Source organism: Mastacembelus armatus, unplaced genomic scaffold (genome assembly GCF_900324485.2).
Source record: "Mastacembelus armatus unplaced genomic scaffold, fMasArm1.2, whole genome shotgun sequence".
Lineage (NCBI taxonomy): Eukaryota > Metazoa > Chordata > Actinopteri > Synbranchiformes > Mastacembelidae > Mastacembelus > Mastacembelus armatus.
This window is the reverse complement of record NW_022872881.1, coordinates 63,303-83,826: the sequence shown is the minus strand read 5'-3', so window position 1 is coordinate 83,826 and position 20,524 is coordinate 63,303. Positions and strand designations below refer to the sequence as shown.

At 43.0% G+C, this 20,524-nt stretch overlaps 1 pseudogene; it reads left to right on the top strand.

The window, feature by feature from the left end:
• Positions 1 to 264: 264 nt before the first annotated feature.
• On the top strand, positions 265 to 15,352 carry LOC113132365 (calpain-9-like; annotated as a pseudogene).
• Positions 15,353 to 20,524: the final 5,172 nt, after the last annotated feature.

The window sequence follows — 20,524 nt, the reverse complement described above, 5'->3', positions numbered from 1 at the left end:
CTTTGACAGCTGGTGGTAAAAACCAGGAAAGTGCACAAGCTCTAACAATATGTCCAAGTGTCTCAGACTGTGTTCTCTTTAGACCAGAAGGATTTCTGCCTTAGGGTTCAGATTGGACAAGTTGAATGTAGTGAACTGTAGTTTCCAGGTGAACGGTTCACCCGATGAGAGGTCATGTAGACTGTTTTTATGATGTGTAAACATTAGTCTTCCATGGTAAAACTGGTCCTAGTTACTGCTCTGATTAGATTAAAGTCAACAAAACAGAGAAACCAACAAAAGGAAATTACTGCATTAAACGTTATCTACCTGAGGCAGGCAAGAAATCGCTGCATGGACTGGCAGGAATTGATACGCTCTAAATTAATTCTCAGATAATTGGGGACAAGTGGTTTGTGGTTCACCACACACTGAGCACAGATACGATTTATGTGTTCCCATTTAAAACGACGACACTATGTGGTCCTTTAGGCCAGATACTGAATTAAATGACACTTCTAGCTATTTAATCTATATGTTGCTGAACTGTGAGGAATGAAGCCGAGCCCAAAGAGAGAGCGATAAGAGGAGAGTCTGCAGGGGCGAGGTTCACCGCCACAGGAGGATAAACCAGTTTCTGTCTGGAGGGTGTGTACGTTTCAGCCCTACCGACCTGACAGGCTCGTCTTTGCATCAGACACACAGCAGGCAGCTCAGGGCATCACACTTCACCTCACGGCTCCTTCTGCTTCTTCTTCCCCAAGAAGAAGATGCCTCTCCAGTCCAGCCCGATCCAGGCCGAGATCACGCAGTCAGATGGGAAGTCGTTTGAACAGCTGAGGAGGGAATGTCTGCAGAATGGGGTCCTGTTTGAGGATCCAGACTTTCCTGCCAGAGACTCCTCACTGTTTTTCAGTGAGAGTGTTCCTGTCAATGTTGAATGGAAGAGGCCTAAGGTACGTAGGCACGTTTTAGATTTAGGATTTCTAGTTTCAGGTGGTTTGGCTGACCCAGATTGAAGAAGCTGTGCTAGAAAGTGTCCAGATGTTTCAACCTGCCTCCACTTAAACCCTGAAGAGGTCCTGAAATCTCTTAACTCTCACAGCTGATGCCTTAAATTGATATTTAAAACATTAAATAAATGACGTCCTGTGGTTTCTAGCTGGACTGCTCATCTAATGGGTCAACGTGTGCTTTTATATTGTGGTGAAACTGGTCACGTTCACTCTGACTGGCTTTAAAAAGTCAAACCTCTGGTTCAGTACAAACCTGAATGAATGAAAACCAACAAGCTGGCGTCATCAAACCTGTTTGTGGCACTGACCTGAGTGAGTCCTGGCAGCGTTCATGGACAGAGAATCAGTAATAACCGATGTGATAGTTTTATTTCAAGTTGGTTTTAGCACAAACAAAAAAATTTAGTATTTATTCAGCTGTAGCTGCAAAACCAGTTCTACAAGGAAACAGTGTAAATAGAACCAAGAGCAGGGGCAGTTTCTTCTGTCTGTGCAAACTTTACCACAGTCGGCAGCGACTCGCAAATCACACCCAGAGTTTTGGTCTGGTTGGATTTTAGCTGATCAGCTTTAGATGAAGTTGTTCCTGGATGATTTTATTTTTTGAGAAATCTTATATGTGATGTTTTTGCCTGTTAATTATCTGGTTTCAGCAGCTCTACCTGTTAACATACTGCACCTGCAGCACCGACCTGGTTTGAGTAAACTAGAAAACCCACCAGCATCACACTGGTTGTGATTAGTCCACATTTCTCCCTTGGGCGTTTCTTCTGAGTGGATGTTTCAGCTGCCTCTGTTGTAGTTTTTGAGCTCCAGTGACTGAGATTTCAGGTTGATTAATATGGCTGGAATGTGAACACACCTATTAAAGGCATGTGTCACCTTCACCTGTTGTTTAGGCACCAGTGTCAGGTCTCACCTGTCATTTTTTAAAAATCCAACCTGTTCCTCTTCTCTCCCACAGGAGATCTGCAGCGACCCGAAGTTTATCGTCGGCGGCGCAGACAGGACAGACATTTGTCAAGGACAGCTCGGTTGGTCCGCAAGTGATCTCTGCAAGAATCATTTTGACTCTTCCTGTGCACAAATCTTACTCATTTACCCATGATGCACCTGTTTGTCACCACAGGGGACTGCTGGCTCCTGGCAGCCATCGCATCCCTGACCCTCAAGCCTGAAACCATGGCCCGAGTTGTGCCTCCAGACCAGGAGTTTGACCACAGATACGCTGGCATCTTTCACTTCCAGGTACGAGCAGCGTTGGTTTGTTTTCTTAAGCTTCTCTGACTCTGATCTTTTTTAGCTTTTCCTGACTCTTCAGTCTCTGTGAGGAAGGACAGACAGAGAGAATAACTACAGCATCTGTATCAGCAAGTCGCTGAAACATAGTCGGTGGTTAAAAATCCTTTAAAAGACACAGGTGATTCTATGTGTGTGTGTTACTGAGTCCAAATCCCATCCAGAACCTGGTTCAGCTTGTCGGTCTGTCCGAAGACCTCCATTGTTATCCAAAGACTATTAAAGACACAGCAGGGAGCCACGCCACTGACCTGGCACACATGGTTCTTCCTCTCCAACAGTGGGGGCTGTGCAGACTCGTCTCGCTTCCTGGGTGTCGACGCCTGGCTTAGGTCTGGACTTGTGTTGTGTTTTTTGTGACACGTTCTCCGTTTCCTCAGTTCTGGCAGCACAACAGATGGCTGGAGGTGGTGGTGGATGACAGGCTGCCAACGGTGAGAAACAAACTCATCATGCTTCACTCTGCATCCTACAACGAGTTCTGGAGCGCCCTGATGGAGAAGGCCTACGCCAAGTAAGAACACTTCCACTGCTTTATTTTTGTCCTGAGCTCTCCGGACCTCCGAGGGTTCTCTGTGTGTTGATCTGAGGTGCTACAGGGAGGATCAGGAGGTCACCAAAAGGATCAGGATTCACTCCTTAAGCAGAAAAAACACCTTAAAACGTTAACGTTGGCTTTGCTTTCTGTGTTAACTACAGTGACACGTTGTCCTGTGTGTTGTAGACTAAACGGCAGCTACGAGGCGCTGAAGGGCGGCAGCACAATGGAGGCCATGGAGGATTTCACTGGCGGTGTGGGGGAAATGTACGAGACCAAGAACGCTCCAGGGAACCTGTTCTCCATCATGAAGAAGGCCCTGGACAGAGGCTCCATGATGGGATGCTCTATTGATGTAAAGACCTAACCCCAAAGAAAACAATCTTAGTTAGAACATAATGTTTAATTATTGTTTTTGTCTTTCACTCCTCATATGGTACGTCAGCCCAGCTCAAACGCTTTTCTGGTTTTCTCCAGATCACCAGCTCTGCAGAGTCTGAAGCCAAGACGACCACCGGCCTGGTGAAGGGACATGCATACTCCATCACAGGCATGGAGGAGGTGAGACTCTGAAGGGTTGTGGTTTTGTTTATCTTCAACTGATGTCTTCTGTGTTTCATCTTGGACCTGAAGGCTCCTGAAGAGAAGCCCTGAAATGAAAATGAAGTAAAACATAAATGAGTTACATACTAAAGCAGTGAAACAGAGCCATATTTCAGGATGATAGAATAAATAACAAAGAAATTCAATTTTCTCTGATTCCCAGGTGAATTATAGGGGTCAGACGGTCCAGCTGATCCGAATCAGAAACCCCTGGGGGCAGGTTGAGTGGAATGGCCCCTGGAGTGACAAGTAAGAATGAAGACCAATGTTCAAAAAACATAGTTTATGTTGGACATTATGCTCCTTTATGTGAGACAGCAGGACTGAGAGAGACACACGAAATAAACGTCTCTATAATATGTTCTAGCAGTTTGTGTCTCACTGTACTTGTATGTATTTTAATTTCTCTCCTAACAAACAGTCGTATTTTCTGTCTCAGCTCCAGAGAGTGGAACTACATCGACAAAGCTGAACAGATTCGCCTCCAGCAGAATTCAACAGACGACGGTGAATTCTGGTGAGTCCATTTCTTTGGATTTAAAGATTAAGTTCATTTAACTTTGCGATTGTGTGTTTGTTTTGGAGGTCCTGGAATAAATAAGACAAATAAGGGTAAATAAAAAATAAAATGCACAAACCTTTCATGCAAAGACACAGATGGAGAAAAAGCCATAAGGACTTTTGTGCTTAACATTTTTTAGCCGTCAGTTTCTCTCACTAATAAATATCAGTCCTGTTGGGAACAGTGATGGGCCTTAGACTGAAGACTGGCTGCTAGCTGTTTTGTCATAATTTACTTTGCCAAATCTACAGAACACTGTGAATTGTCTGAGTTTGCAAAATGCATTTTGCCAATATGACCTAATAAACACAATTCAAATTTATTTTGTTGCCCTCTGACATTGACAAAACTGAACTCTCTTTCATTCAGCTTCTTTTTTATCTTATTTGTGTTTTTAACTGTGCCCACTCCTGACTGTTCTGCTGTCTAATAACTGTCCCAGTGGATCCTTAGGCAGAACAGTGTTCTAGCTGCTGTCTAACCAAACAAACTGTGTAAATATGTCAATTACTGTTCTGTGTTATGCAGCGTGTCATCTATTAGAAATGTCTTGTATTACTACATGATACGCAGTTCATCTTTAGTGGACTATATGTACTCGTCCACTTTCTGAGGCTTTTTATTGTTACAGAGCTTTGAGTTAATTATCAGTCATCTATTAGATGTGTGTGTTCTTCAGTACTGAGTGAGTGTCTTTATGTTGCACCACCTGTTTTGTTTCACTATACACTGTGTTTACTGTGCACGGCTGAAACGCCAAATAAAAACTACCTGACTTGACATGATGATGGTATTAAATTTGAAGATGATGGTTTTTGTGACTCCAGGATGCAGTTCGAGGACTTCAAGAGGAACTATGACAAGGTGGAGATCTGCAACATGACCGCTGACTCCCTGACCGACGACGTAAAGCATCACTGGGAAGTCAGCATGTTTGAGGGAAACTGGATCCGAGGCTCGACTGCTGGAGGCTGCAGGAACTACATTGGTAGGAATAAACATTTTGCTTACCGCTCAACACACTATAAGGCATGTTTATAGAGTTTATCCATAAATTCACCTGTACTGCTGAATGGGTTTACTGACAGTATTTTAAGAGGTAACTGAACCAGAAGACAAAACAAAAACCAGTTCATCTACATCCAGTCCTCACCTGTGTTCATGAGATTTGCGTAATGGCTGAAAGAATGAGACTGTGCATTCAAACAGCCAAGATGAGTTTCCTTCATACGGTGAGACGTTTGGACTTCTAGAGGGCTCAGAGTAGAGCTGCTGCTGCTTCATGTTGAAAGGAAATTTGAGGTGGTTTGGCCATTTGCTTCCTGGGCACTTACCATTGGAGGTCTTCTGGGCACATCCAACTAGTAGGAGGCTCCAGGGCAGACCCAGAACACATTGCATCTGGCTTGGGGATGCCTTGAGGACCCCCAGTAGGATAGGGGAACCTGGAAAACACTGCTGTGGGAACATCTGGACTACCCTGGTGAACCTGCTGCCATCACATCCTGACTCTGGATAAGGGGCAGAAAAATGTTTATTTTATTTCACTTGGTGTTTAAATCCCAAACCGCTCTCTAACACTATACCTCTTTAATCTGCAGACACGTTTTGGACGAACCCGCAGTTCAAGCTGCAGCTGGAGGACACTGACGACGATGACGATGTGTGCAGCGTAGTGATCGCTCTCATGCAGAAGAACAGACGAAAGCTGAGGAAGGAAGGCCTGGACCTGGAGACCATTGGCTTCGCAGTGTATAAGGTCAGAAAATATCCAAACACATTTGAGCTTCAGACTCCTGCTTGAACCGTTTATCTTTTAATCGTCTCACACTTTTCTGAAACTGTACAAGAATCTTTATTTTGCACTTGGTGTTATTATACTTTTGTGCCAAATATATGCATATTTTAAATATGTATGTCATTGTGACATACAACATGGTGTCATCAGCATAAAAGTGGATATTGCATATATGCAAGTATGTTCAAATTATAGCAGTGGGTCCAAAAAAACTTTATTTGAAACAGTTTGCAAAAACAAACTTATTCATCAGCATATTATCATAAATGGTTTATGAAGCTGGGCAGCATGGTGGATTAGTGGTTAGCATTGGTGCCTCACAGCCAGAAGGTTCCTGGTTTGAAGCCCATCAGGGGCCTTTCTGCGTGGAGTCTGCATGTTCTCCCTGTGCTTGCGTGGGTTTTCTCCAGGTACTCTGGTTCCTCCCACAGTCCAAAAACATGTATGTCAGATGGAGTAGTAGAGTTTGAAACAAATGAGGATGAGAGGTCCAGTGGAAATAGAAATTTCACCATCTACATTTCATAAGTTCACAAACTCCACACCCTGCTTTCACTAATCACTTTGCCTCATATGTGTGCTGACATGTAATAATCATGTTTTCTTTCAGTTAGAATCAGCTAATTTGATCTGCTTTTCTCTCCGTTTCTGTCTGTTCAGGCTCCAGAAGAAGAAGATCATCTCGGGAAGGATTTCTTCCGTTACAACCCATCTACGGCTCGCAGCAAGACCTACATTAACATGCGAGAGGTGTCGGAGCGTTTTACTCTGCCTCCTGGGAAATACCTGCTGTCCCAACCCCTTCCAGCCCCACCACGAAGCTGACTTCCTCATCCGAATCTTCTCAGAGAGAAAGCTGGAGCTCTGTGAGTGTTCAGGCATCTGGTAGAGTTTATGACATGGAACAACAAAGCACAGATGGGGAAACAAAGAGTCAGTGCTATTTGAGGAATTTAAAATAATGCACCTTTATAGAACCTCCACAGTTTCATGCTGGGTATTTTCCCTCACAATGAATTCTGAGTTACTATATTTGTGTCATGTAGTTCTATCTAGCTCTTTTTCACCATCAGAAACAAATGTGGTTACAGCCAGGAATTATAACAATCACATGCATGACCGAAGCTGCAGTCACAGCTACAGCCTGCCTCGGCAACATCTGGCTGTAGCCCAGAAACAGTGTAGGGCTCTGACTGCATGATACAGTTTTTGGGGTAACACAGAATAAAGTAATGAATTAAAAATGAAACATGACTTTAAAAAATAAGAAATGTGGGCACAAAGTATCTGCAGTTACTAACTTTTCTTTGACAACTTGTGATATCACAGGGAGATGGGAGCAAGGTTGACGCTGACCTCCCAGCTGTAAGTTGATCTCCCAGACATTGACAATCAATCACCCATTCAGCTGATCAACCAGTCCGGTCTGCTTGTACTCATGCTGTGTTGTCTCCACCAGCCGCCCATGCCCAGCGCTCCAGAGGAGGAGTCCAGTGAGGAGAAAGGCCTGAGGAGACTATTCGATCAGCTGGCTGGTGATGTAAGAAAACAGCTGTTTAATACTATCAGTCCAGTGTTAGACAGTATGTACCACCTGGGCTTCAGGAGTTTTATCTGCTCAGACACTGTCTTGTTAACCTAATGTCGAAAAGCTCATGTGTGAAAATGACCATTATTATGTAATTACTGTATTTTCCATGAATATTTCTGAATGTAAATGTTGCCGTGTCTACAGGATGAGGCCATCTCTGTCAATGAGCTTCAGCAGATGCTGAATGGCGTCCTCAGCCGACGTAAGTTTTGTTCCATTCCTTTTTTCTCTGTTTTTAGTTTAATTGTTGTGAAATGTCTTTGTCTAAAACCGTTTTGCAGATGCTGTATCAAAAATGAACATCAACTTGTAATTTTGACATGTATGGAGTTCCACAGGGATCCTTTCTTGTACCTCTTCTGTTTAATCCTTAGTGTCTTCCACTGAGCTCTGATATCAGACAAACAGCAGCTATCCCCCAAATCTTACCCACTGGCTTTTAGTGTAAAATTTACTGTAGAGGTTTCCAGTCCTCTAGTATATGGTCTTACATATTCAGAAATACAATTGGCATTGCGTCAGGCATAACCTAATGTGATGATCAGATGTAAACATAACACCTCAGCTGTTCTAACACTATTAATGTGGCATTAAATCAAGGATGGATAATTATAAAGAGTGAAATATTACAAAGAATAACCCTGGTAGTCAACAGGATTAAATGTGTGAATCTTTTAAAATGAATTACAACAAATCATGTTTTCATTGTTCTTAGATCAGTTAATGCATCAATAACTTTGGCTTTTCTTTATCTTCTGTGCTTTTTGGTGTTTACCAAGGATGTAAAATAAATGAAAAACAAAACAGAAAAGCTGATTTACTTCTATACAAAAACTTCCAACTTCATGCAGAAGAAAAAATTAAGCATCCATCAAATTGATATTTGGTTCCAAAATACAGCTTATGGCATCTGTAATCTATTGCACAATATAGTTTTTCCTCTCTTATCTACAGTGTTGTAACTGAGTGTCCATGCAGTGTTGTTGTATGTAGTAATTCTACTGCTTGATGTTTTAACCATTTATTATCAGGAAAGGAGATCAAATTTGAAGGTCTGAGTCTCAGCACCTGCCACAGTATCATCAACCTCATGGACGTATCCTTTCAGCCGCTTGACTCAATTTCCGGTTTAATAGGAACCCCTGTGTCGGACCCAGTCGGTTTATTAGGAACCCCTGTGTCAGACTTAGAACTATGCATTTTAAAGCCCCAGACTCAAAGAGACATAAAATAACAAACAGTCACCTATTTTGTTTGTCTTTGTGAGTCTTTACGGGTGTTTTGCATCTATTTGTCATTGCTTTGTGGTCATTTTACATCTCTTTATGATCATTCAGCACATTTTGCTAGTCAGTCTGTGTTATTTATATGCCTCCTTATAGATTTTGGATCAATGTGGTAATTTTTCATCTTGTTTTGATCACGTATGGAGTTCCACAAGGGTTATCTCTTGGACCACTTTTGTTTATTCTTTAGCATGTTCCTCTGGGCTCTAATGACGTATTATTAATATGTAGATTATACAGATCACAGATACATTTACCTGATGACATGAGCACTTTAGGTTCACTCTTCAGTTGTCTCTGGATATCATGAAACCTTCTGTAGTTAAACAGAGAAATTACTGCTTGTCGTTTGTCTGTTGTAGAATTTTTCTGCCTCCTGTGCATTATTTAGTCATTTTGCACACCTTTTCAGCAGTTTTGAGTCATTTGATTGAATTAACACTCTAACAGAACATTATAATATTCATTAGGAGGAGTTAATGTAGGACTGTTGGATTAGACTGACTTTGTTTTAGCTGTCTGTGCTAACGAACTGACAATGGATGCATCACAAGTGTTTTTAGTTGTTTATGTAGTTCAATTTAAAACAAACCCTGTCATTAAAGCACACGTTGGGTTTAAGGCTCTGAAAAAGCATAATTTTATTTGAAGCTTTTTCCTTGACAGTAGAAACCAGGTGGACAACACAGGGAAGCTGGAGTTCCAGAGTTTAAGGTCTTCTGGGAGAAGATGAAGAAGTGGATCGTGAGTGATGATTTTTCTGTGTAACTCAGCTCAGGCGGCTCTTTGCGGTTCAGGTTGTTAAAAATGAACCTGTGTTGTTGCAGATGCTCTTCCTGTCCTTTGACACCGACCGATCAGGGAAGATGTCGTCCTACGAGCTTCGCAGTGTGCTCAGTGCTGCAGGTGAGAGTCCACTGTTAACACGTTTACTTTAATACTTTCGTCTCATCTGCATCTGTCACTTTGTATCTGTGGGCAGACATTTCTTAGAAGACTGTTTACAGCATTTGAACAAAGACGTGTGTTGGTCATACATGAAGACGTAATTAAACATAAAGATTTGTGACCTCTCCCAGTCTTCCTTAGTGGATGGAGCTTACTCTGCTGAGTCTTTATGACAAATGAGGAAATGCTTTCCACTAACAAAGACCATGAGATGTGTTGAAAGCAGCGGTAAAAGACTGTAATAGGTCAAATGACACATTTCTCAAAGAGAATCAGTATATTATACTAAATATTGTACTATACTATGTACTATTGTACTCCATCTGTAATATATTCTGTGAAATACTGTGTACTCCATTCCCATATACAAATGTGTTAGTAAATGCATTATATTTTCTTTGTGCCGATGTTCTATGAGTGGTAGTGAAAGTTATACTGTAAGGGCTGATAGTAGCAGCTGCAGCAACAGCGTTGCAGCCTGTAGAAATAAACTGTTTTGGGGAATGATGTAAATCTTGAGTGTTGCTGCTGCGTTGTTTTCCTGCAGGCATGCGTCTCAACAACCAGCTCCTGCAGCTGATCGGCTTGAGGTTTGCTGACCAAAACTACGAAATAGACTTTGATGACTACCTCACCTGCATCGTCCGCCTGGAGAACATGTTCAGTACGTAGAGCAAAGTTAAAAAAAAGCCTCCTCTATGTTTGGTGGAACTTTGTGTTGACTGAAACTCTGTCTTATCCAGGAACTTTCCAGGCTCTGGACAAATTCAAGAGGGGCCGTGTGAGGATGAACATGAGGTAAAACCACTTTTACACCACACCTGAGCAACTTTAATCTCTGCAAACAATTCTGAAGTGTTTGTTTTACTATACCTGGCGTGCCAGATGGGTGGAATTTATCCAGGTCCATGTGTTTGTGGTGGAATGTTTGCAAAGATTATCCAACAGAAAACAAATAGAAGAGTCAGAGATTGCTGCAATGGTTGAAATCCATAGATTGAACCAAGTTGCTTTAAAACAAACTAAAATCAATGTGGATTTGATGAACTAGTCTTGTTACCTCTCTCGTGCTCCTGGAAAAACAACCTTTCTGCACTGAGTCAGAGTCTATGAAGAGTTGCAAATGCAAAGACATGTGCCTGTGTGGTGCTGGTGAGAATGTGATTTTGGACAAATGATAGTGACTGTGGAGCTGAGCTGCACAACAGCACGTCTGCAGCGTGTCAGTGATTTGACTTTAGGTTGATTTAGCTGCTCCTTGTCTTCTCTTCCCTGCACAGTTCCTGATGTTGTCCATGAATGTCTGAGGGGAAGCTGAAATCAAACAGAAGACACCAACAGAGCAAAACACAGCGGACGATGTTTTAGTTCAGGGGGTTGAATATTCAGGCCATAATGACATGTGCACGCTTTTTCTTTCTCTTGTTTTATGTGTCATCTATTCACTTTAAATATTATTTTGGAGCAAGAAATGTGAGACACCGAAGGAAGGTTTTGTGATGGGGGTGGGGGGTTAAACTTTGAATGTTACTGACTCATTCTTTTGGACAAAGGATTGTTTTATTTTCTCTACTCTCTGCACGAATGGAAATAAATTTGGAATAAAACTTTTGTCTTTGTGGAGAAACTTTGACTACACAACACATCTACTCAAGTACTGTGCGTACTAGTCCAGTTTTGAGGGACTGGTACTTTTAATTTTATGTTATATAAGCCTGTGTAACATAGACAAATCTTTATGCATAATGATCAGTATGAAATCTGTGTTGATTGAAAACTGTGTGCAGGAGGTATTGACACACACAACACACAACACCACACACACATCAGTAAACCTGTTGTAATCTAAGACAAAAACTAAATAACAGAATATATTTGAACTAATTTGTTTCATCAGCTCCTTTTTTGTTTTGTCCTTTGAGTTTAGTTATCATGAAAAAAGTCCGTCTTTTGCTTGGTTTTGTGTCGTCCCCGTCCAGGATTTGGTGGGCAGGCGAGTTTGGGCGGTGGAGGACGCCTCCAACCTGCCGGCGTGGCCTGAGGGTCCCTGAGTGACACCCCAAAGGCTGAAAACTATTGACACCTGTGTGTAATGTGACCCAGGCCTGCTTGTTTTGGATGTGGGAGGAAAGCGAGCCATCTTGCATCCCAAAGACCGAAACCACTACATCACATACGTCTCCCAGGTACATTAAATATCTGATTCATTTTCTTTTGTCCAGATTTTGTTGTAATTACATTCACATAAACTTTACTTAAATACCTCGTTCTCCCTAAGCTGCTGGGCTCAGCTCTCCTAATCATTCAGGTGCCAGAATCAAAGATTTTGTAGTGCAGAAAGGGCTTTCAGGACCCTGTCCTCACGTTCAGTAGTCCCTGCTTGTGATAAAGCTCCTTTGACAATCTGTGGTTACAAACCAGGAAAGTGCACACGCTTGCTAACAATATGTCCAAGTGTTCAGACTGTGTTCTCTTTAGACCAGAAGGATTTCTGCCTTAGGGTTCAGATTGGAAAGTTGACTGTAGTTGAACGTCGTTTCCAGTGTGAAACGGTTCACCCGATGAGAGGTCATGTAGACTGTTTTATGATGTGTATAAACATAGTCTTCCTGTAATTAAAACTTGGTCCTCGTTACTGCTCTGATTAGATTAAAAGTCAACAAAACCAGAGTAAAAAGAAACAACAAAAAGGAAATTACTGCATTTAAACGTTATCTCCCTGCGGAGGCAAGAAATCGCTGCATGGAACTGGGCAGGAATGATACGCTCTAAATTAATTCTTCGATAATTGGGGGACAAGTTGTTTGTGGTTACCACACACTGCGAGCACAGATATCGATTTATGTGTTCCCATTTAAAACGACGACCACTCTGTGGTCCTTTCGGCCAGATACTGAATTAAATGACACTTCTAGCTATTTAATCTATATGTTGCTGAACTGTGCGAATGAAGCCCGAGCCCCAACGAGAGAGCGATTAAAGAGGAGACGATTAAGGGGGAAGAGCGGATAGAGGAGAGGTTGCAGGGCGAGGTTCACCGCCACCAGGAGGATAATAAACCAGTACGTTTCAGTTTCTGTCTGGAGGGTGGTGTACGTTTCAGCCAACCTAACGACCTGATCAGGTTCGTCTGTGTCATCAGGGACAACACAGCAGCAGCTCCCGGGGCATCACACTTCACCTCCCTCCTCACGGCCTCCTTCTGATTCTTCTTCCCCAAACAAGCCGAGATTAGATATGCCTCTCCCAGTCAGGCCGATCCAGCCGAGACACGCATTCAGATGGGGAAGTCGTTTGTTTGAACAAGCTGAGGGGAATGTCTGCCGAATGGGGTCCTGTTTGTGGTACTTGTTTGCAGGGGATCCAGGACTTTCGGCCAGAAGAGACTCCTCATGTTTTTTTTTTTCCAGTTGAGCGTTGTTCCTGTCAAGTTTCGAATGGAAGGGAAAGAGGCCTCCTAAGGTTCCTTCTCTTTAAGGTACGTAGGCACGTTTAGATTTGGATTTTTTTTTTTTTTGTTTTCTCGTTTCAGGTGGTGGGTTTGGCGACCCAGATTGAGAAGAAGCTTGAAGAAAGAACGACAGCGTGTGCTAGGAAAGGAGTAGAAAGAAAAGTCTAGAAAAGTGAAAGAGATAAAGAATTAGAAGTGAATAGATTAGAAAAGAAAAAGTGTCCAGATAGTTGGTCCAGATGTTTCACACCTGCCTTCACTTTAAACCCTTTTGAAGAGTACTGAAGTGATTGAGAGTCCTTTGGGGTCCCGCTCTGAAAATCTTTCTTTAACTCTCACAGCTGATGCTTCTTTTCCTTAAAATTGATTACTTTTTCTTATTTTTTCTAACTTAACTTTTCTCTTTAAATATTGATATTTAAAAAACATTTAAATATATGAGTCCTGTGGTTTTTTCTAGCTGGCCTTGCTCCATCTAATGGGGTCAACGTGTTTGCTTGGTGTGTTGTTGTTCAAACACTGTGTGTGTGCTTTTATATTGTGTTCAGGTGAAATGGTCACGTTCACTCTGACTACTGACTGTTAAAAAGTCCAAACCTCTGGTTCAGTACAAACCTGATATGACATGAAAACAACAAGATGCTCGTCATCAAACTGTTGTGGCACTGACCTGAGGAGTGCCTGGAGCGTTCATGGACAGGTATCAGTAAATAACCCTGTGACGGGTGTGATGTGATAGTTTTATTTCAAGTTGGTTTTTTTTAGCACAAACAAAAAAATTTTCAGTTTTATTCAGTTGTGTTAGCTGCCAAAAACCAGTTTACGAAGTCAACAGTGTGTAATAGAACCAAGAGCAGGGGGCAGCCGTTTTCTTCTGTCTGTCAAACTTTACCACCAGTCGGCAGAGCACTAGCAAAATCACACCAAGAGTTTTTGTCTTGGTTGGATTTTAGCTGATTCAGTTTAGCGATAAGTTGTTCCTCCTGGATGATTTTATTTTTTGAGACGACATCTTATACTGCTGATGTTTTTGCTTGGCTTTGTTATCTTAGTCTGGTTTCCGCGGCTTACCTGTAACATACTGCACCCTGCAGCACGACCTGGTTGAGTAAACTAGAAAACCACCAGCATCCACTGGTTGATTAGTCCCATTTCTCCCTTGGCGTCGTTTCTTTTGAGTTGTGTGTTTCAGCTGCTCTGTTGTAGTTTGGCTCCAGTGACTGAGATTTCAGGTTGATTCACTATGGCTGGAATTTGTGAACACCCCCCCAACGCTATTTAAAGGCATGGTCACCTTCAACTGTGTTTGGCCACCAGTCCATGGGCTCACTCAGTCATTTTTTAATAATCCAAACCTGTTCCTCTTCCTCTCCCACAGGAGATCTGCCAGCGACCCCGAAGTTTACGTCGTCGCGGCGCAGACAGGGAACGACATTTGTCAAGGTACACCGACTTTCGGTTGGTACGCTAAGTTCTCATGGATTCTCTACCTAACTTCCTGACATCATTTTCTCACTCTTCTTGCTCGTGCCACAAACGTCTTACCTCATTACCAGATGCACCTGTTTTGTCACCAAGGGGATGCTTGGCTCCTGGCAGCATCGCATCCCTGACCGCTCAAGCCGTGAAACCATGGCCGAGTTGTGTCACTCCCCATGACAGGGAGTTTGACCACCAACGAACGCTGGCATCTTTCATTCCAGGTTACGAGCCAGAGCGTTTGGTTTTTTTCTTTTACAGTCTTCTCTTCGATCTTTTACTTCTGTTTACTTTGCCTTCACGTCTCTGTGCAGGAAGGCCGACACAGAGAGGAATAACTACAGCATCTGTATCAGCAAGTTCGCTGACAAACTATTGTCGTGGTTACAAAACATCCTTTTAAAAGACACAGGTTTTCTATGTGTGTGTGTTCTGAGTCCAAATCCCACATCCAGAACCTGGTTCAAGCTTGTCGGTCTGTCCGAAGACCTCCCTTGTTATCCAAAGACTATTAAGACAACCGCAGGAGCCACGCCCTGACCGGCACACATGGTTCTTCCTCTCAAACAGTGGGGGCTGTGCAGACTTCTCCGGTGTCGACGCCTGGCTTCGGTTGGGACTTTGTTGTTGTGTTTTGTGACCACGTTCTCTGTTCTCAGTTTGGCAGCACAACAGTATGGCTGGAGGTGGTTGGGTGGAATGGGACAGGCTGCAAACGGGTGAGAACAAACTCATCATTGCTTCATCTGCATTCCTACCAGAGTTCTGGAGCGCCCTGATGGAGAAGGCCTACGCCAAGTAAGAACATTCCACGCTTTTATTTTTGTCCTGAGCTCTCCGCCTCGAGGGTTTCTGTGTTGTGTGATGCAGGGGGTCTACCGGGATGGATCAGAGGTCACAAAAAGGATCAGGGATTCTCTCCTAAGCAGAAAAAAACACTCTTAAAACGGTTAACGTTGGCTTTTGCTTTCTGTGTACACTACCGTGACACGTTGTCCTGTGTGTTGTAGACTAACGGCCAGTACGAGGCGCTGAAGGGCGGTGGCAGACACATGGCAGGCCATGGAGGATTTACCTGGCGGGTTGTGTGGGGAAATGTACGAGACCAGCACAAGAACGCTCCAGGAAACCTGTTCTCACATCATGAGAAGGCCCTGGACAGAGGCTCCATGATGGGATGCTCTATGTGATTGTTAATACGACCTAAACCCAAAAGGAAACAATCTTAAGTTAGAACATACATGGTTTAATTATTGTTTTTGGTCTTTCACTCCTCATATGGTAGTCAGCCCAGCTCAAACGCTTTTTCTGGTTTTCTCCAGATCACCAGCTCTGCAGATAGTCTGAAGCCCAAGATCGGACCACGTGCCTGGTGAAGGGACATGCATACTCCATCACATGGCATGGAGGCGGTGCCAGATGACGGTGTGGTTTTCCTGTTCATCTTCCAACCTGATGTTTCTGGTTTATCTTGGACCTGAGCCTCTGAAGAGAAGCCCTGAAATGAAAATGAAGTACAAACATCTTAAATGAGTTACTCTGAAAGCAGTGCAACAGAGCCATATTTCAGGATGATAGAAATAAATCCAAAAAAGAAATTCATTTTCTCTGATTTCCCCAGTGAATTATGGAGTCAGACGGTCCAGCTTTCCGAATCAGAAACCCCTTGGGGGGCGGTTGCGTGGAATGGCCCCTGGATGTGAAAGAAGACATAAGAACCAAGTTAAAAACATAGTTTAGTTTGGAACATTCTGTCTCCTTTATGTGCGACAGCAGACTGAGAGAGACCACGAAAAAACGTCTCATAATTGCTGTTCTACGCAGTTTGGTCTCACTTGTACTTGTATGTATTTTAATTTCACTCCTCCTAACAACGTGTTATTTCTGTCTCAGCCCAGAGAGTGGAAAACTACATCGACAAATCCTGAACAGATTCTCCTCCAGCAGATTAAACAGACGACGGTGACATTCTGGTTTGAGTCCAACTCTTCTTTTTGGATTTTACAGATTAAGCTTCCATTTGTATACTTTGCGATTGTGTGTTTTGTTTTTGGCGGGTCCTGGAATAAATCAGACAAATAAGGGTAAATAAAACACTTAAAAGCAACAAAACCTTTCATTGCACAAGACACAGTGGAAGACAAAGCCATCATAATGGCGACATTTGCTGCTTAACATTTTTCAGCGTCAGTTTCTCCTCACTAATAAATATCAGTCCTGTTGGAACAGTGATGGGCCCTTAGACTGAGACTGGCTGCTTAGCTTTTGTCTCTAATTACTTTCCAGCCAAATCTAAACCCACAGTGAAGTTGTCTTGGTTTTCAAAATGCATTTTGCCAATATGACCTAATAAACACAATTCCAATTTATTTTGCTTGCCACTCTGACCATTGACACAACTGAACTCTCTTTCATTCAGCTCTTTTTTTTATCTTATTTGTGTTTTTAATACTGTGCCCACTCCTGATCCTGTTCTGCTGTCTAACTAACTGTTCCCAGTGGATTCCTAGGCAGGACACAGTGTTCTAGCTGCTGTCTAACCAAACAAACTGTTGTAAATATGTCAATTACTGTTTGTGTATGCCTAGCGGTGTCATCTATTGAAATGTCTTGTTATTACTACTTGATACGCAGTTCATCTTTAAGTGGGACTATATTTGTTACTCGTCAACTTTATGAGGCTTGTTATTGTTACAGAGCTTGAGTTATAGTCAGTAGCCATCTAGGAATGTGTGTGGTCTTAGTCGAGTGAGGTCTTATGTTGCACCACTGTTTGTTTCACTTACCATGTGTTTACTGTGCACCGGTGAACGCCAAATAAAAGACTACCTGACTTGACTGATGATGTATATTAAATTTGAAGATGATTGGTTTTGTGACTCCAGATGCACGTTCGAGGACTTCAAAGAGGAACTAGAGCCAAGGTTGGAGATCTGCAACATGACCGCTGACTCCCCTGACGACGACGTAAAAACCGCACATGGGAAGTCAGCCATGTTGAGAGGAAACTGATTCCGAGGCTTTCGTATGTGGAGGCTGCAGGAACTACATTGGTAGGAATTAAACATTTTGCTTACCGCCCTTAACACAGTATAAGGCATGTTTATAGAGTTTATCCATCAATTCACCTGTTGCTGCTGTGAATGGGTTTACTGAACCGTTTTTAAGTAGGTCACGAACCAGAAGCCAAAAACAAAAACCAGTTCATCTACCATCCAGTCCTCACCTGTGTCATGAGATTTGCGTAATGGCTTAAGAATGAGGACTGTGATTCAAACAGGCCGAGATGCTGTTTCCTCATAACGTGAGATGAGGTTGTGGAATTCTAGCGGGCTCAGAGTCGAGCTGCTGCTGCTTATGTTGAAGGACATTGATGGTGTTTGGCGCATTGCTTCCTGGCGCACTTACCATTGGAGGTCTTCTGGGCACATTCCAAACTAGTAGGCGGCTCCAGGCAGACCCCGAAGAACTACATGCAATCTGCTTGGGGATTCGCCTTGGGACCCCCGTCAGACAGGCCGGGAACCTGGAAAAATACTGCTGTGGGAACATCTGGACTACCCTGGTGAACCTGCTGCCATACACTTCCGGACTCTGGATAAGGGCCAGAAAAATGTTTATTTAATGTCCACTTGGTGTTAAAGTCCCAACCGCCTCTCTAACACTTGACCTCTTTTAATCTGCAGACACGTTTTGGACGACCCGGCAGTTCAGCTGCAGCTGGAGGCCCTGACGACGATGACGTGTGTGCAGCGTAGTGATCGCTTCTGCGAAGAACAGCCGAAAGCTGAGGAAGGAAGGCCTTGGACCTGGAGACCCATTCGGCTTCCAGGTAAGGTCAGAAACATATCCCAAACACTTTGAGCTTTCAGACTCCTGCTTGAACCGTTTCATCTTTTAATCGGTCTCACATTTTCTTGAAAACTGTACAAGAATCTTTCATTTGTGGTTTATTTACTTTTGTCCAAATATATTGCTAAAATTTTAAATATGTATGTCATTGTGACCTTATCAACATGGTGCTCATCAGCATTAAAAGTGGATATGCATATATTGCAAAGTATATGTTCAAATTATAGCGTGGTCCAAAACAAACTTATTTGAAAACAGTTTGCCAAAAACAAACAAAAGCTTATTCATCAGCATATTACTCATAAATGGTTTATGAGCTGGGCCGCATGGGTGGATAGTGGTTAGCACTTTGTGCCTCCACAGCCGAAGGTTCCCTGCGTTTTGAAGCCCATCAGGGGCCTTTCTGCGTGGAGTCTGCATGTTCTCCCTGTGCTTGCGTGGGTTTTTCCAGGTACTTCTGGTTTCCCCCAGTCCAAAAAACTCGTATGTCACTGAGGATAGTAGGTTTGAAACAAAATGAGGATGAGAGGTCCAGTGTCAAAGTGGAACACCATCTAACATTTCAAAGTCCCAATCAACTCACGCCATTTCCCACAATCGCTTGGCCTCAGGTCTCTTAACGTCCACATCCAGATAATGGTTTTCTTCCGAGCATGCACAGCATCAGACTATTTTTGTGGGCTCTCTCCATTCTATATGTGCTTCCTTCCCGCTGTAACGAAGCGCTTTAACATCCATGCATGTTTTCAGTAGCGCTAATTGATCTGCTATTTCATCGTTCTTCTGTTGTCAAGATATTCGAAGTTTTGTACACACCCCATCTACGGCTTCTTACTTCCGCCCCCATGCCATAAGACCTTACATAACATGGAGAGTGTCGGAGCGTTTTTACTCTGCCTCCTTGGGATAAATACTGCTGGTCCCACACCTCCAGCCCCACCACGAGCTGACTTCCTCCATTCCGCAATCTTCTCAGAGAAGCAAGCTGGAGTCTTGGATTGTTCCAGGCATCTGGTAGAGTTTATTTATGACAGGACACAACAAAGCACAGAGGGACGGAACAAGAGTAGTCAGTGCTATTGAGAATTTAAAATACATTGCACTTTCCTTTTATAGAACCTCCACAGTTCATGCTGGTTTTTCCCTCACAAGAATTATGAGTTACTATATCTGTGTCATGTAGTTTTCATCTAGCTCTTTTTCACCATACAGAAACCAAATGTGTTACCGCCAGGAATTATAACAATACATTGCTGGACCGAAGCTGCAGTCACAGCTACAGCCTGCCTCGGCCACATCTGGGCTGTTAGCCCAGAACATAACAGGTATGTAGGGCTCTGATTGCATTGATACCGTTTTTGGGGGTACGGCAACAGAAAAGTATGAATTAAAAATGAACACATGGACTTTAAACACTAATAAGAAATGTGGGCACAAAGTATCTGCAGGTTACTAACTTTTCTTTGACAACTTGTGACTTCACAGGGAGATGGGGAGCAAGGTTGACGTGACCTCCCAGCTGTAAGTTGCATTCTCCCAGAAACATGACCATCAATTCACCCATTCGCTGATCACCAGTCCGGTTCTGTTTTACTCATTGCTGTGTTGTCTTCCACCGCCGCCCCATGCCCAGCGCTCAGAGGAGGAGTCCAGCTGGCGAAGGAACGGCCTGAGGAGACTATTCGAATCAGCTTGCTGGTGTGTAAGAAAACAGGCTGTTTAATACTACTCAGTCCATGTTCAGACAGTATGTACCCCACCTGGGCTTCAGGATTTTTATTGCTCAGGACACTGTCTTGTTAAACCTAATGTCGAACAGCTCTGTGTGAAATGACCATTATTATGTTACTTACTTATTTTTCCATGATCATATTCTGACATGTAAAACTGTTTGCGTGCTTCTACCGGATGAGGCCATTCTCTGTCAATGATGCTTTTCAGCAGCTTGCTGAATGCGTCCCTCAGCGACGTAGTTTGTTTCCATTCCTTTTTCTCTGTTTTTAGTTTCATTGTTGTGAACATGTCTTTTGTCTAAAACCGTTTTGCCAGATTGCTGTATGTCTCAAAAATGAACATCAACTTGTAATTCTTGAACTGTATGGTAGTTCCCCGGGATCCTTTT